We start from the raw sequence: 6,772 nt of genomic DNA, 5'->3' as shown, positions 1-6,772 counted from the left end.
ACCACTGACCTTTTGTAATAGTTCGTGCCTAATTTGAGTATTACAAAATTAATCATAAACAAAGTTAGATTAACCAAGTAAAGCAATTTAATTGATGGTAGGAAGGATTGACAATTCAACAACTATGTAAACTAAATATATCTAGCACGTAAATAAAATTGGTAATATCCAAAAAAGTTATGTATAATAGGTTATGATAATCTGTGACATTCGTTGAAGCCAAAAGCTTTTAATTTTTTTTTTTGTGAGTTTATGTATAAGTTGGACGACAAATTTTTTTTTAAAAGAGAAACATAAGTAATTATCCCAAATTTTTTCAGAAAGCTAAAAAAAGGTTTTTGAAAATCAACTTTCAATTATTAAAATGGAAGGTTTTCAAATTAACACCAATTAATGATTTCGTTTAATTATTTAGGTTATTATTTCCAAGATCCCTCAATCAACAATTTCCTTCCCAAATAAAACAAATTTCGTTCTATGAATTGAGCTATATTCTAACTAAGGATGGTCATGAGCCTAGGACCCTCTTGGACGCGCTCTGAATATGTCCTTTTTTTACGAGTCTGAGTCTTATTTTTTTTAGACCCATCGAATCTGAGTCCGAGTCCAAACCAAATCGAATAAGTAATTTGGTTTGAATATATTTTAAATTTGATTTGGTTTGGACTGAATTTTAATTATAATTCGGTGTTTGGTTTGGACTCGGTATAGGGTCCAACAAAACCGAAAAACCGAAAAAACCGTAATGTTAAAGGCATGTTATATCTTCCATTTGATTTGTTTGAATTTTTGCCCTTATTTTTAGATTTTTGTTAAAAGTTTTTACTTGTTCAAATTAAAAACCCTAAAATTATTAATATCTATTTAGAAGTTTTAGAAAGAAAAAGTTTAAAACAATACATGCAAATTTGATTTTCGCTGCAAAATATACAAATCGATATTATTTGGTCTATTCGGTTCAATTTGGATTGGTATTTTTTTGGTTCGGTTCAATTTGAATTATAAATATTATGATTTGATTTGAATTTGCATCGAATTTAAACCACCTAGACCCGACCTCTAGACCGGAACCTTATACCCGCCCCCTCAGACCCCAACTCTTAACTGGATAATTAATAAAAAGTTTGCCCCCCATTTCAATTCATATATATGATATGCTAAGTTGGTAACCTTACATCTTCACTAACGCGGCCAGCCCGCCAGCTCCTCAATCTCATTCCTCTCCTTCTACATTTCTTTCTCAATTTCTTCATCGACGTTTCATTCCCTCAATTTCTTCTACATGTCATCCTTATTATGTCTTCTTATAAAAATTTTTATCACAATCTTGGTCCAGGGTATTTCAAAGAAAAATTGTAAGTTTATTTTACCCGTTTGTGTTTAAAATATTAATTTAAAGGTTATTATGATAAAAAGATGGCCAAAGCAAAACAAACCCGCCAGAATCTGGAAAGATTTCGTGTTAATAAGTAATTATCTGGAAACAATTATCTGGCAGGGTGTTAAAAGGGAAAGAGGAACGCATGAGATCAAACATACAGAAACTTTATTTGAACATAATCAATATAATCCCGTTACAAAACTCATGAAAAAAAGAACTATTTGTATTACATGAAAATGAAAAATAAAAGGGGTAAAAAAGGAATTATATAATATGTTCATGGGCATAAGTGGTATTCTTAACACCCCCCTCAATCTAGGCTGAGGTAACATGCCAAGATAAAGCTCTAGCTGTGTTCAATAGGTGTCTGTGCTTACGTTCAACAACACCATTTTGTTGTGGAGTATTGATGCAGCTAGTATGGTGAGTGATTCCTTTTGTGTAATAAAAATCTTTAATGGGACCTTCACACAATTCTTTGGCATTATCTGTTCTAATAATATGAACATTGCTTTGAAATTGATTTTCAATATATGCTATGAACTTTTGTAAAACACTAACAGAGTCAGATTTGTGTTGAAGTAAATGAATCCATGTATATCTAGTAAAATCATCAACTATAGTGAGGAAAAAATTACAGTTGCTTGGGGTAGCATGTTTATATGGTCCCCATACATCAATATGAAGTAAATGAAAAGATTTATTACTTTTTATTTCACTAGTAGGAAAGGATAATCTGCATTTTTTGGATGCAGGGCATATTTGACAGATAGTATCAATGTATTTTGGTTTGTTTTTAAAAAAAGGAAGAACATAACAGAGCTTCGAAAAAGGAAGGTGACCCATTCTTAAGTGCCAAAGTTTAGCTTGTTGTGTGTAGATGCTTGAAGAAGAGGTGACATTGCCTGCAGAAGGAATAGGAGAAGAGGGCTGTTCTGAATTACTGGAGAAATCTTCTTTAGCATAGTAAAGGCCAGATTTCATTTTACCAAGAACTATCTTCTTGGGAAGGGTAGGACCCTGTAAAAAACAATTGTGATTATTAAAAGTAATTTTACAATTCAGGTTTTTGCAAAGTTTATGGACAGAGATGAGGTTGAATTGGAAATCTGGAACATATAAGACATCTTTTAATTGAAGATTTTTTGTTAAAAAAATAGTGCCAATGTGTGTGACTTGTATCTTTGTGCCATTAGGAATGGTAATAAAGGTGTGTTGATTCTCAATGTTTTTGTATGTGTGGAACATTTGGAGATTAGAGCAAAAGTGATCAGTAGCTCCACTATCAAGGATCCAATCATTTTCAATGTGAGATAAAAGACAAATGTTACCTGCGAGGAAGGCAGTGTGTAGATTTTGATCAGTAGATTGCTTTGGAGTGGAAAGAGCATCAGAATTATGTTTTTCAAGGAGATTGAGGAGCTGTGAGTATTGTTCTTTAGTAAAATTTGTATGCATCATATCAGCAGATCTTGAAGGAGTAGAGACCTCTTCTGGTATGTTAAGTTGGGAATGATGAGCAAACTTCTTTTGGTTTTGAGTTCTGTAATCTTTAGGGTATCCATGGAGCTTGTAGCATCTATCAATGGTGTGTCCAGGACAGTGGCAATGGGCACAATGTAAGATGGAAGTTTTTGTGGTTATTCCTTTGTATGTAGGTAGAATACCTTTGTGAGGGATGTGTCTACCTTTGTTGATGTAAGATCTATTTGAGGGAAATTGGTTGGGTGGGAGTTTGTCAGTAGTAAAAGCAAGAGGTTCAGGATGAGACTTATTTTGTGTGAGAGTGGTGTGGTGTTGCTCTTGTAAGACCATCTTGTATGCTTCTGTGATACCGGGCAAAGGATGCATCATGATGATATTACTTCGAATTTGTCTGTATTCATCTTTTAACTTCATCAGGAATTGCATGAGGCGTTGTTCATGGAGAACCTTAAGGAATTTGGATTTGAGGTTGCAAGTACAGCGGAGGCATTCACAAGTAGGCAAAGGGCTGACCTCATCTAATTCATCCCAAAGCACTTTGAGTTTGGCATAGAAAACAGCTATATCATCATTATCTTGTTGTATAGTGGCTATTTCTTCTTGGATAGCAAAGAGCTGTGTAGAACTAGTATGGCCATAACGTTCTTCAAGATTTTGCCACATTTCTTGAGCAGTCTTGAAGAAGAAAACACTTTTGGCAATAATAGGGCTTAAAGACTTGAGGATCCATCCTCTTACCATATCATTACAGCGAATCCAGGCTTGAAATGTAGGGGCAGTGGATGATGGTTTGTGTGAGGATCCATCAACAAAACACATTTTATTTTTAATAGAAAGACCAATAATCATAGAAGATTTCCAGGTGATGAAGTTTTGCCCTTCGAATTTTTCAGAGACGAAGGATTGGGCGGTGGTGTCGGAGGGGTGGATGTAAAAAACGGTGCTCGGATCGGTGGTGAGATCAATGATACGAGAATTGAAATTGTTGGATGTGAAATCGTTGATGGAATCAGCAAACATGATGAGGAAGAAGGAAAAAAAAAACAAGCAAACGAAAACCCAGAGAAAAAAAAAACAAATGGAAAAAACGAAAATCAAACCCAGAGAACGAGATGAAGAAAACGAAAATCAAACATAACAAAACCCAGAGAAAATCAAATTGAAAGGGGTAAAGAAAACGAAAATCAAATTGAAATCGAAAAAAAAAAACAGAAAAGAAAAACCCAGAGAAAAAAAAATTAATCGAAAAAAGGAAGAAGCAAAATCAAACTCAAGATGAAGAATTGAAAAAGAACGAGATGAATAACAAACAGGATTTATAAAGAAAACAAAAAAATCAAGAACATAACAAAAGAAAGAGGGAAGAAGACATACCTGAGGAAAACGAGAAGATGAAGAAAAAGAAAACAGCAACAATGGTGAAAAGCAGAGAAAAGGAGGAATCAAAAAGGTAATGGGACAAGGATCGTTCCAACTGATACCATGTTAAAAGGGAAAGAGGAACGCATGAGATCAAACATACAGAAACTTTATTTGAACATAATCAATATAATCCCATTACAAAACTCATGAAAAAAAGAACTATTTGTATTACATGAAAATGAAAAATAAAAGGGGTAAAAAAGGAATTATATAATATGTTCATGGGCATAAGTGGTATTCTTAACACAGGGTTATTAAAGGGTTCTGTATGCAGGCTTAGAAGGTTAGTGCATGAGAAACTCACGTGCATGTGAGGACACCTGTCTTTCATTAAAGCATCAATCTTATAAAGTGAGACACGTGTTAAAAGGAGAAACTAGAAACGCCACAAAAGACAAATAAAGTGTTTGATTATAATTCAGGAGTTGACACGTCTAAAAAGGAGAGGGGTATAGAAAATGTTTGGAGAAATCAGCGAAGGAATGTTTGTTCCACAATCATCAGCTATAAATACTCACCAAAGCGCCATAAATGAGGTAATGGATTTTTCTTGAAAAGAAGAAAAGAGATAAAGAATTCAAAGTAATACAAACGATCTTAACTGAATATCAGAATTTCATATTGATTTTCAAAACGACAGAACCATTCGGTTTAATTGACATTTATTGTGATAATTTATTACAAAAGACCTTAAGTCTAAACAAGCCCTAAGCAGTTATCCACCTGGTTGCCACTGTGCACCTTGAAGGACCTGTTAGGCAATCCATATACTGATCTGTATCAACTTGGGCGTAGGCCCCCGGAAAAGAATTTCAGGCCTTTTTAACCCCTTGGTGTGTTTTGTAGGAATCATTAGCATCTTCATCTAAAGATCTTACTACATAAACTGGCAAGGAATTAAACAAGAACATCCACCAGCAAAAATCATCAGATTAACAGGTAATCAGGAGATAAAAATCTTAATTAATTATTCTTCAAAATGTGATGGGAACACCATTTATACCCATTTGTTTGTTTATTTTTCTTTTATAAATGTTAGTATAGAGCTTTAGTTATTTTATTTTATTTTATTTTTTATTCTGCTCAAATTGGTACTTTTTTATGTGCAACGATGAATATATATATATATATATATATATATATATATATATATATATATATATATATATATATATATATATATATATATATATATATATATATATATATATATATATATATATATATATATATATATATATATATATATATATATATATATATATATATATATATATATATATATATATATATATATATATATATATATATATATATATATATATATGTGTGTGTATAATTTATTAATTATTTGCAATTTTAGGTTTTTTTTTTATCTCTTTTAAACCCATGAAAAACCCATTAAGAATCCTAGACCATCAGATCCGGAGGGTCTGAATCTGAAAATTTTGAACCCTTAAAATCTAAATTCGAGTTTATATCTATTAAAAATACATGGGGTTCGGGTCCGAGTCTAGCTGGACCAGCTCCAAACCTGCCCCTAGAGCTGTTCAAAAGTGACCCGACCCGAAAATTCGATCTGAAACCGAAAGTAAGCCAACCCGAAAATGTGTTCTTTTTTTAAGTTTAACGAACCGACATTACCCGACCCGAAGCTATACCCGAACTGGTTGACAACCGAAAATGGGAAAATTGAACTCGAGTTGTAACCGATTTTTCTAACCGACACATAACCGTTAACTGAGATTATCCGAACCTAATAATGACTGACCCGAGTCACATCCGACCCGAATCATGCTCGAGACCGAACTTGATCCGGCTAAAACCGACTTAACCCGAACGAAGTTTAGATCGAACTACTGTAAACTTGAACCATTTTTTTACATAGAAGTATGATCGACTCATATTCAATCATCTTATTAGTTATTTTAATAAAGTTATAAATATTTTAATAAAATAATTTTATAAATACATGGTTTCATATATTTAGAGTTAATAATCATGGTCGACGTTTATTTAACTACTTTTTATCGAATTAGATGAAAATTGATAAAACTTTATAATTTTAATTTCTGGTCAAACAAGTAAAAGTAACAATGTAATAATGATCACTAATTGATTTGCATTTTCACTATTTTGTTTTAAGTAAAGGAACCTTATCATCAATTAAAAAATGACTAACAACTTAATCTTATACTGACTCGATCAATAGTAATTAGTAATTCGCAATTCGTAGCCGAATTCTACTTGAAAAATACTCGAACCCGATCTGCACCCGGTAAAACCGAACCAATTATTAACCGATGACAACCCGAGACCGATTGAAACTCGACACAAACTTCAACCGACGACCGATCTTCAATCGAACCGTGACTAACTGACCCGACCCGAGTGTGACCCGTCGCAACACGCATCCGTAATATAACCGATCCGAAATACAATCAAATCGAATGATACCCATCCAAAACCGACCCGATCACCCGA

The sequence above is a fragment of the Amaranthus tricolor genome, chromosome 10 (genome assembly GCF_026212465.1).
Source record: "Amaranthus tricolor cultivar Red isolate AtriRed21 chromosome 10, ASM2621246v1, whole genome shotgun sequence".
Lineage (NCBI taxonomy): Eukaryota > Viridiplantae > Streptophyta > Magnoliopsida > Caryophyllales > Amaranthaceae > Amaranthus > Amaranthus tricolor.
Note: the sequence above shows the minus strand (reverse complement) of the source record.